General features: G+C 34.5%; 1 protein-coding gene across 1 annotated transcript in view; it reads right to left on the minus strand.

Moving 5' to 3' along the window:
• Positions 1 to 564, minus strand: part of LOC111702407 (protein phosphatase PTC7 homolog) — a 10,218-nt gene extending 9,654 nt beyond the window's left edge. Inside the window, exon 1 of the mRNA XM_023474079.1 lies at positions 462 to 564. The gene's annotated coding sequence lies outside the window, so the exon portion shown is untranslated. The remainder of the gene's footprint in view (positions 1 to 461) is intronic.
• Positions 565 to 9,839: the final 9,275 nt, after the last annotated feature.

The raw sequence follows: 9,839 nt of genomic DNA on the forward strand, positions 1-9,839 counted from the left end.
CTTCCTTTTTCCCTCGCCTAATCTTCCCTTTTCCCTCGCCTAATCTTCCCTTCTCCCTCGCCTAATCTTCCCTTTCCCCTCCCCTAATCTACCCTTTTCCCTCCCCTAATCTACCCTTTTCCCTCCCCTAATCTACCCTTTTCCCTCGCATAACCTTCCTTTTTCCCTCGCATGATCTTAACTTGTCCCTCTCACAACTTTAACCGCTACCCTCAACAAATCTCCCTTCTTTCCCTCGTCAAACACACACTTTCTCTCTTCACCTTTTACGTTGTTTGTCGTCTTACTTCTTTCTTTATATAAACATCTTATTTCTTATTCCCACCCTCAACCCTATGTCTGCCTAAACCTCGTCTAATGATATCTTAGTATTTAATCGTTCTTAACTGAATATCATACAAAATAACTCAAATGACTTAAGCCATCTCTGTATTTCATGCATTTACAAAAAAAAATCCTACCTGGTTTTTCAAATTTTGACTAGACCTGCGTGTTTGAACCATTTTGTCTGAAATTTTCAATTTTCAATAAAATCTAAACGACATAATAATCTACAGGATACATGATGAATAGTTTAATGGGCGACTTCTTTCTTCTTTGGTTCAGGGATGGAAGCTGTGATCTTGGCAAAGATTGGTAGGCAGAGAACAAATCCAATAGCGTAGGACTAAAATAAAAAATTTAACTTTACTTTAACCATCTAATCCAGGGGTGTGTTTTTCGTTAAAATTTCCGACTCTACATAAATTCAGATTCAACTCCGCGAAGTGTAATGGAGTGTACTTTTATATTTAAAACAAGTTTAATTTCATCGAATGGTTAAGAAACAAAATTAACAGAGTTATGGTTAAATAGTGTCAATAAAAGTATGCGCTTATTAGGGAAATAAATAAGTTGTTGAATGAAGCCATTTCAGTTTCAGTAATTTATTCTCAAAGTCATCAAATATGGTATATACTTTTGTAGAAATACACCCTCTTCGTTGCATTTGAAACGTTAAGTTTAGATTACTGGGTCATTCCTCGTGAACGATTTTTGGACCCCCCGGGTCTGTCCTACTTTTAAGGCCAGATTTCAATTAGTTTGTTATCGGGCTTCCCAATTAATTATAGAATGTTAAATAAAACAAACCTTGAAAATCCAGTTTTTGGTGAGGTAGGTTTTGTAGGGGAACCTCATGAGCATTGCTCCAAAGGTATAAGGATATCTCAGCTCTGCCATTCTGTCTGGTTAAATACAGTGTTAAAAGATCTTTATGTTTCATCGAATTCCCGACACGTTTCCTAGTTCTAAAGGAATTTGTAACAAAAAAAAAATACTATTAGTTCACTCGGAAATTAAACAAGAGCTCGTGAAGTGTCTAAATTCAGAAAACACAGAAACTGGATCATTGGAGATAGCCACTAGAAAGAACGAGAAGGATTTAGGAACGAGAGCGGACATTTCAAAATGGCGGAAACCGGGGTAGTTCTAGACTTAAAAAATATTTGTGAATAATTAATAATTTTTATTTTCTTCATACAATTTCTGACTTTAAAAATGTACAAAATAATATTAAATAAAGTCAGCCCTATCCCTTAAAATGAAAAAGACGACTTTTAGGAAAGATCGATATATAATATTATAAGTATTTGCAATTTTTAAATATTGATGGTCTAATTATTTTTAAAGTAATGCAGGCGTGTATACAGTTGGGAAATAGTCCTCTTGTCCCCCCATGGGCATCCCATGGGTGGCCCTGCCCCCCTCTGGGATTTATGGGTAAGATTAAAGTTATTTTAAAAAACACCTCTTGTATGCACCTGCATCTGAAAAAAGGGTTTTTTCGAAGCTATATAGTTTGCACTAATGTCCGATTGTTAAATATTATTAACTGTATTATTAACTTAACATAACCTAACCCACAAATAAAACGTTAGTCTGAATTTGTCGCAAGTGTTTTATAAATACCTCACTTGGACTTCTTGGACCTTGCAAAATATTCAAGTTGGATTTTGAGCTATTCAAACTTCAAAGACCTATTATTAATTCTCTCTCTCTCTCTCTGTATCTTAGTCTTTCAACCTGGTCAGTAGTCATCTTTCAACCTAGTCAGTAGTCATCTTTCAACCTAGTCAGTAGTCATCTTTCACCCTTCACCTTGAATCAATACTTGGGTCTTCTCTATTTGTTCTTGATCCCAATATAGAGTTGCTAAAAATGTTGTATTCGGGACTGATCCAGAAAAGGGTGAACAGTCCCTTAGAAACAATAAGAGATCAGAGAGACCAGAATGGGTTAGTAAATTGTCATGTTTCGTGGGACACCCTGTATATAGTTTGCACTAATGTCCGATTGTTAAATATTATTAACTGTATTATTAACTTAACATAACCTCACCCTCAAATAAAACGTTAGTCCGAATGAACGTTAGTGCGCGAATGTACGTTAGTCCGATCAATCATAGTGCAAACGATACGACACCTCTTTTTCCCCTAAAAAGTAGTTTAAAATACTCTTGGCGCTTCACGCGATTTATTTTCATACCTTAATGTTTTCCTTAATAAACAATTATAGCTTATAGGTATATGCAAACTGTATATGTGTTAGGCATTTCTTCCCGCAACCCCCATGAAAGGAATGAAAGCTAGGGTGAGATTATAAAATGAGAGGAGGGATGGGGGAGAATAAAGAGAACAGCTAGGACTAATGATAGTCTTCAGGAAACTACTCAGGACTTCAGAGAGTAATACACAACAATACAATCATAGGGATACATTGTAATATTTAGTCCTTGAATCAGGACTACAGAATTCTATACAGAGGGAAGTAGTCTTCAGGAGAATACTCAGGACTTCAAAGTAACAGAACTATACCAAGGGGAGTGTTCATCAAGAGACTACTCAGGACTTCAGAGAGTAATACAGAACTATAAAATAATTTAAAGTCCTTGAATCGGGACTACTATGGGCTACATAGGGGACATACGTAGAAGGCTTAATATAAAGTAACAGCATTTTCAAGGCTTTAAGGCTTCGCGCGATAACTTATTTTATTTATTTATGACAATATTTATGACAATAATTTGTAAATTCTTATTTCTTCTCAAATTCAACTGATTCCCTTTCAACTGATATTATTTATTAATCTTTATTTCGAGTCTTCTTCCTTTCTTGGAGGATTAATGATATACACCATGCAATGATAATTTTACAAAAATAAAATAAGGTTTTCTGTCCAATTCTGACCTAATCTTCAACTTTATCTCTCCTATTCCGCCTGTAACGTAATCCATGGGTTTTCTTCCGGTCATTGTATGTTATGATATTTTCAGGACTCCTGGCGGAGTATAGAAGAAAATTTCAGATTGTTGTCATGATTTTCATAAGGGTGCATATATCACATTAATATACAGAAAACATTATATTCAAAATATAAATTTCTTTCATTATTTTTTGTTATTATTTTTTGACATTTGCTTTTTTTTTTAATTTTGCCTTTCAATTTTCTTTTTATGTAAACTTTTTTTGGCTCTTTTTGTCCCAACAACAAAAACAATAAAAAAATTACATATTTGTAATATCTATATATTTAAAAGTGTTTAACGTTGGTGCAGTTTTTATATCGCAGGGTAAATCATTCCATGGAGAAACAACTCTTTGGCTAAAAAAATGTTTACGAATATCAGTTCTACAAAAATTGGCACGAAGTGAAATGGGATTTTCTGACATTCTTGTAATTCTATTGAATGTATATATATATCAGCTAACATAGAAAACCACGTACACCTATCAACATTATTAACACCATGAATAATTTTCTAGGTTTCCATTTTATCATAGCGGAGGCTTTGCCTTTCTAGGGATTGTAAATTCAGTTCTATTAGTTTTCACTGATTTTTTTAAAAAACTTTAAAACCAAAAAAACTCTCGTTACATCCGTTCTGTTTTATTTGCATATATTTTCTCTTAGCAGTTTTCCAAGGCAACTCCTTTATCCCTGTATCCGCATCCCGGGCACATCATACTTCCATCCATCTTCATTTTCTCTTCCAATATTTTACATAATTACTAAGTTTCCTTTAATCTTCACCTTTCTCCATTCCAATGTTTACCACACTTTTCACACATTTTACATGAACCAAAAAATTTAACCGCGAATATTCAAATAATATTATCGTCTGAAATGATCTTCCTCGGTTAGAGTTCGGCACAGTGAAGTTAGTTCTTAACTAATCAACTTGAATTGAATATTTATGTAACCTTATGGTTGTTGCGTCTGCACATCCTGCAGACGAATTCATTTAGACAAAACTTTTTTTAGAACATCTTGATCTTAGACTTCTTTACAAGCATTTTAAGATACATGTGTGCACAATTTTGGGAAACAAAAATAAATATAATGTTTTTAATTGTATTATATTTTATTTATCTTTGTTTATCTTTGTCGCAAGTGTTTTATAAATACCTACAGGAGGCCGATAAATATTTCCTATTTTTTTGAAATCCTTTTTTCCAGTTTTTTTTTTGATAAAGAGTGATTCAAAAAGTTTATCTTCAAAGTATGATATTTTATCTTTGGTCTCGTAAATATCTCTAACCCAACATCCAACTCCTCCCCCAGTATTGTTTCTATTATACTCTGAAGATTTTCTTGTTTTAAATATTAAAGGCTTCTAACCAGGTATATCTGTGTTTAAATGAATTGGGATGTCCCAAGTTTCCTGAATGGAAACTACACTGAAATTAAAATCTTTATAATTTAATTCACTTATGAACTCTTGAAATTCATTCAATTTACCAGTCAAGCTACGAATATTTAAAGAGAACACAGAGAAATTATCTGAACTATTTTTAAACTTGGTTTGAAATTCATCAATATCATAATATTTACATGTTTTTCCATCCAAGTTATTCAATAATTGGACATCATTTAAGCTACTTTTAAGATCTTGATACATATCACCCTGTATCCTATAAGTGTTATTCATATTTGTTAATAAACTTTTGTGTGTGCTGAGCCCCAAAATATCCCACCCGACCTACATTAAACATATCAACTAATTCCAACCCATGCGTCTCCAAACCCCCTGAAGAACATTTCAAATAAAAGAAAAGGGAGGAAAAAGGGAAGAAGGAAGTAAAAAAGAAAATTAAGAAAAGGAAACTCAAAATAGAGTGATTGTAAAAATATAAAATACAAATAGATAATAATAAAAAAATAATAACATAGTAAATAAAGTGATTGCTGAAATGGTTAACTATAAATGTAGGATTGTAGACTTGTTAAATATATCCATAAAGAATTATAAAGAACATTAATATTTTTAAAGAAAAACTAAGACTTTAAACAAAAAGTTTTCCCAGCTCCTCTTCGGTAAAGGTGATCGGTATATCCTGAGGATTTTTAGAGAAATATGTAATCCTGACCTTATCATTAGAATCTTTCTTGATCTTCAGTTTGATATGCCCGTTCTCATCAGAATAGAATTTGTCAATCTTGCCTGTCTTCTTCAACATCCGACACTCGTATAGAATATTGGAACGTTTATTTGTCAGCTGGAAGTTAAAATAAACATTGAAAAAGCTGTTTTCTGGCGATTTAATCTTCCGTACTAGGTTTTCCCAAGCTGACCCTTCCTTTCTATTCCAGATTTTTAGGAGAACATACTTGTTTGGAAGGCGATGGCAGGCCTGAATATCTGATTCTGGAATTGTGATGCCATATTTCTCCTGTACTAGTTTGATAATATGAGATTGCATTGTAATCTTTTCTCTCCTTAGTTCCTCGTCATGTTTTGTCAAGGAGACTTTTCCTTGAGCTTGATTTGGTAAGCTAGAAACTATCACATTACCCTTGAAACCTCGTTGTCTAATTTCGTCAATCTCATCTCCTTGCCATCTAATCTTGGTTTCCTGTTCTTCTTGAGTAGATTTAATCTTGTTTACATTGCTGGTAATAGCTTGAACAGCAGAGATAAGGTTAGAGATGACTTCTCTTATATCCACCTGTTCCCCTGTATCCACAATATCCAGATTCTGTTGCTGGTCTGGGGTTTGACCTAGGCTGATCTTTAGCTGGTTTAGACTATCACACAGAGTAGCTACAGTAACCTTGTTCACAATACATGATACAGAATCCTTAGGTGTTAGAGGTTTAGCAGGAGAACCAGTTTTACCTCCAGTTTTCTTACCAGATCCTTTTCCAGCCATATTGAACAAGTTCAATTTTAGATATTATAATATTGTGTTAACTTGATATCAGCGATTCACATCAACTACATGTAAACCATGTAGATATAGAACAGATTGAAATATAGGAGCTCTAATGGAACACTGTAATATTTCTTATATATGTACTTGTTAGAGGAGAATATTCATAGTCTCGTAGCAGCTGATCTGCAGAAGATAGATCCAAAGAAGAAAATATACCTCAGACCCAGCACCATCAGGAGAACAAGTAATTGAAGTGTTTTATTCTCCAAAGTATTTGATCAGCGATTTAGAGCAAAATTTGAAATAAATGATGAATCCCACATACCGAGTAAAGCCTGATGACGGATATGGTAAATATGCAGCTGAAGATGTAGTTGAAGAGGATGAGGATGCAGCCGAGAATGAGAGTGAGTCGGAAGATGGAAGTGTCCCAAGCTTGGAGACTGACCTCTCATCAGATGATGATCAGATCAACATTCCTGGAATAGAAGGAAGGAGTTCTCCATTGAGGGATCATGTGGATCAAAATTGTCCTCAGCCCTTTGATGAACGGGCACTTACTCCACCTCATCTCCCTAGTATCTGGGATCCTCCTGAACATCACGGAGCCCAGTTACACGAGTTCCTCCATTCAACCAGGGAGAAGATATTGGATCGTTTGTTCGTGCAGGTTCTGAGGATGAGGAGATATCTGGAGGAGCAACGGAGGTTAAACTTGATCCTTGAGTATGAGGTATTATTAGAGGGTTTATTCCTCCTCATGATGATGGGATCCAATCTTGATAGGATTGCAGAGATCTCAAGGAATCCTGCTCATGATCCTAAATAGGATCATAATTATTCATTATAATCAATAACAGATTAATTTTATATAAGTATGTTCATTAAGATAATATATTTAAAATAAATGTAAATGTACTTGATAATATTGTTATAATCCTTGGGATAAAACAAGGTTACAAACATATGGAAATATCGGGTATCAGACCGTTCTATGAATGAAGCTTAAAGATATGAACTTGTCTCATTTATGTTTATGGTTTATGGAATGATCTATTATGGATCAACCAAATATGATGAATTGATCATATAAATGTCCAGGGTTAGTTCAGAGTTATTGTAAGAAAATACTACAAAAATACTTTATAAGCACAAGTATTCTTAACAATGAATATAAAATTAAATATGAAGAAAAAGATTGAAATTGAACTTTATTCAATTTTTTACGAAGTAAATAAATAAAAACCTTTCAGTGCGTGTATCAGGTTACACACTACATAGGCGCGCAACTAGGGGGGGGGGCAAGGCTCCTTTAGCCTGATTAAGGGGGGGCATGCCCCTCCCTTAAGAAGTGTTGCCCCCCTGTAAGGGGAGCAAGAAGTCCAACCTGTTTTGCAATTTAGCGATTCATGAATTCCTTGGAAAGGGGTTTTTTTAAGTATTTTTAGATATTTTCACAAGTTCTGCCACTTATTATGATAAAGCTTAAATACTGTGGTACTGTGGTACTGTTAATCCTACATGATCACCGCAAATATTGTGTGATGCGTCATATTAAAAAAAATATTTTTCATTTTTTAATGAAAGGCATTTCTTGTCAGTGTATGAGTACAATGTACATATTTAATTAATGGATGAATAATGAATACATATACATATATGTAAATTGTAATATGTTTTTAATCATGACAATTAATAAATAAATCTAATCTTAAGTAAAATTCTTATGCCACTACGTCAATAAAAAATCGATAACATTTTTCATTACGCATGATAATAACCAAGATTTTAAAAAAAGCTGCATTGTATAGTGGAGGCTCGTTCACTGCATAGCGGAGGCACGGTCTGCATAGCGGAGGCTTGATCTGCATTGTGGAGGTTTATTAGTCTGCCTAGCAAATCTAGTAGGCTCGTGTCTGCATAGCAGACGCTCATGGCGTCCGGGGGTTCCCTCACTCGGGGGAGAGAATGAAACGTATGCATATATGCATTCTCCGTGATATTTAGGATTCAAACATAATTCTTCAATCCTCTAATTCCAGATAAACATAATCTTGCAAGATAACCAAACCCTCTAGTTCTAATATTTAGATATGCATACAAATGCTTACCAGATAAACCAACCCTCTAGTTCTAATACCAGATATACATACATACGCTTACCAGATAAACCAACCCTCTAGTTTTAATACCAGATATACATACATACGCTTACCAGATAAACCAACCCTCTAGTTCCAATACCAGATATACATACATACGCTTACCAGATAAACCAACCCTCTAGTTCTAATACCAGATATACATACATACGCTTACCAGATAAACCAACCCTCTAGTTCTAATACCAGATATACATACATACGCTTACCAGATAAACCAACCCTCTAGTTCTAATACCAGATATACATACATTCGCTTACCAGATAAACCAACCCTCTAGTTCTAATACCAGATATACATACATACGCTTACCAGATAAACCAACCCTCTAGTTCCAATACCAGATATGCATATATACGCTTGCCAGATAACCCAACCCTCTAGTTCCAATACCAGATAAACCAACCCTCTAGTTCAAATACCAGATATAAATACACATGATTATCGGATAAACCAACCCTCTAGTTTAATACCAGATAAACCAACCCTCTAGTTCCAATACCAGATATACATATGCTTACCAGTTAAGCTAACCCTCTAGTTCCAATACCAGATATACATACGCATGATTACCAGATAAACCAACCCTCTAGTTCCAATACCAGATATGCATATGCTTACCAGTTAAGCTAACCCTCTAGTTTCAATACAAGATATACAAACACATGATTACCAGATAAACCAACCCTCTAGTTCCTATACCAGATATACATACACATGATTATCAGATAAACCAACCATCTAGTTCCAATACCAGATATACATATGCTTCCCAGATAAGCCAACCCTCTAGTTCCAATACCAGATATACTTACACATGATTACCAGATAAGCCAACCCTCTAGTAGATATACATACGCTTACCAGAATAATTTAACCTCAAGTTACAAAGCAAGATATCCTTATTCTTGCCTTCCCGTGCTGGGCAACCTAACCCTCATCTTCTCCTTGTATTTAACCCCGATCCAAGCCCTCCTTTACCAGATTCCATAAACTTACAACACCGCGTCTGATATCACAGTCCTCACATTCCCTTACCAGGAATAACAATTCTAAGCAAGAATTTCCATAACTGTCTATCTCAATCCTTACATCACTCCAGTGCTTAGGATCTATTTTATTTTAATGTGGATTCGGATCCTGGATGCTCCGTGAAAAAGAGGATCGACCGGGCCATCAACATTTCAAGTTTAAGACTTCTAACTTAAGTAAGAATTTTTAAAAATCTTTGTTTCGTTATATTTAAGCTTCAACTTCATGAAACATCCAGAGATTAGGAAATTTGTAATAATCTCTCGTTAGTCAACAATTGATATTTGCGCTTTGAGAGCAAAAAGGTCTTGGTAGATATTTTGCCCATTAGATCCGAATCCGTGGATTGGCATACTTTTTATCCTTATAAATTTTAAATTCTGTTTATTAAAACTGAAACCGTATTATCTATGCATTCTTTTCCTCGCCGTTCTTTATGGAACAAGTAAC

The sequence above is a fragment of the Eurytemora carolleeae genome, unplaced genomic scaffold, assembly GCF_000591075.1.
Source record: "Eurytemora carolleeae unplaced genomic scaffold, Eaff_2.0 scaffold488, whole genome shotgun sequence".
In the NCBI taxonomy this organism is placed as follows: Eukaryota; Metazoa; Arthropoda; class Copepoda; order Calanoida; family Temoridae; genus Eurytemora; species Eurytemora carolleeae.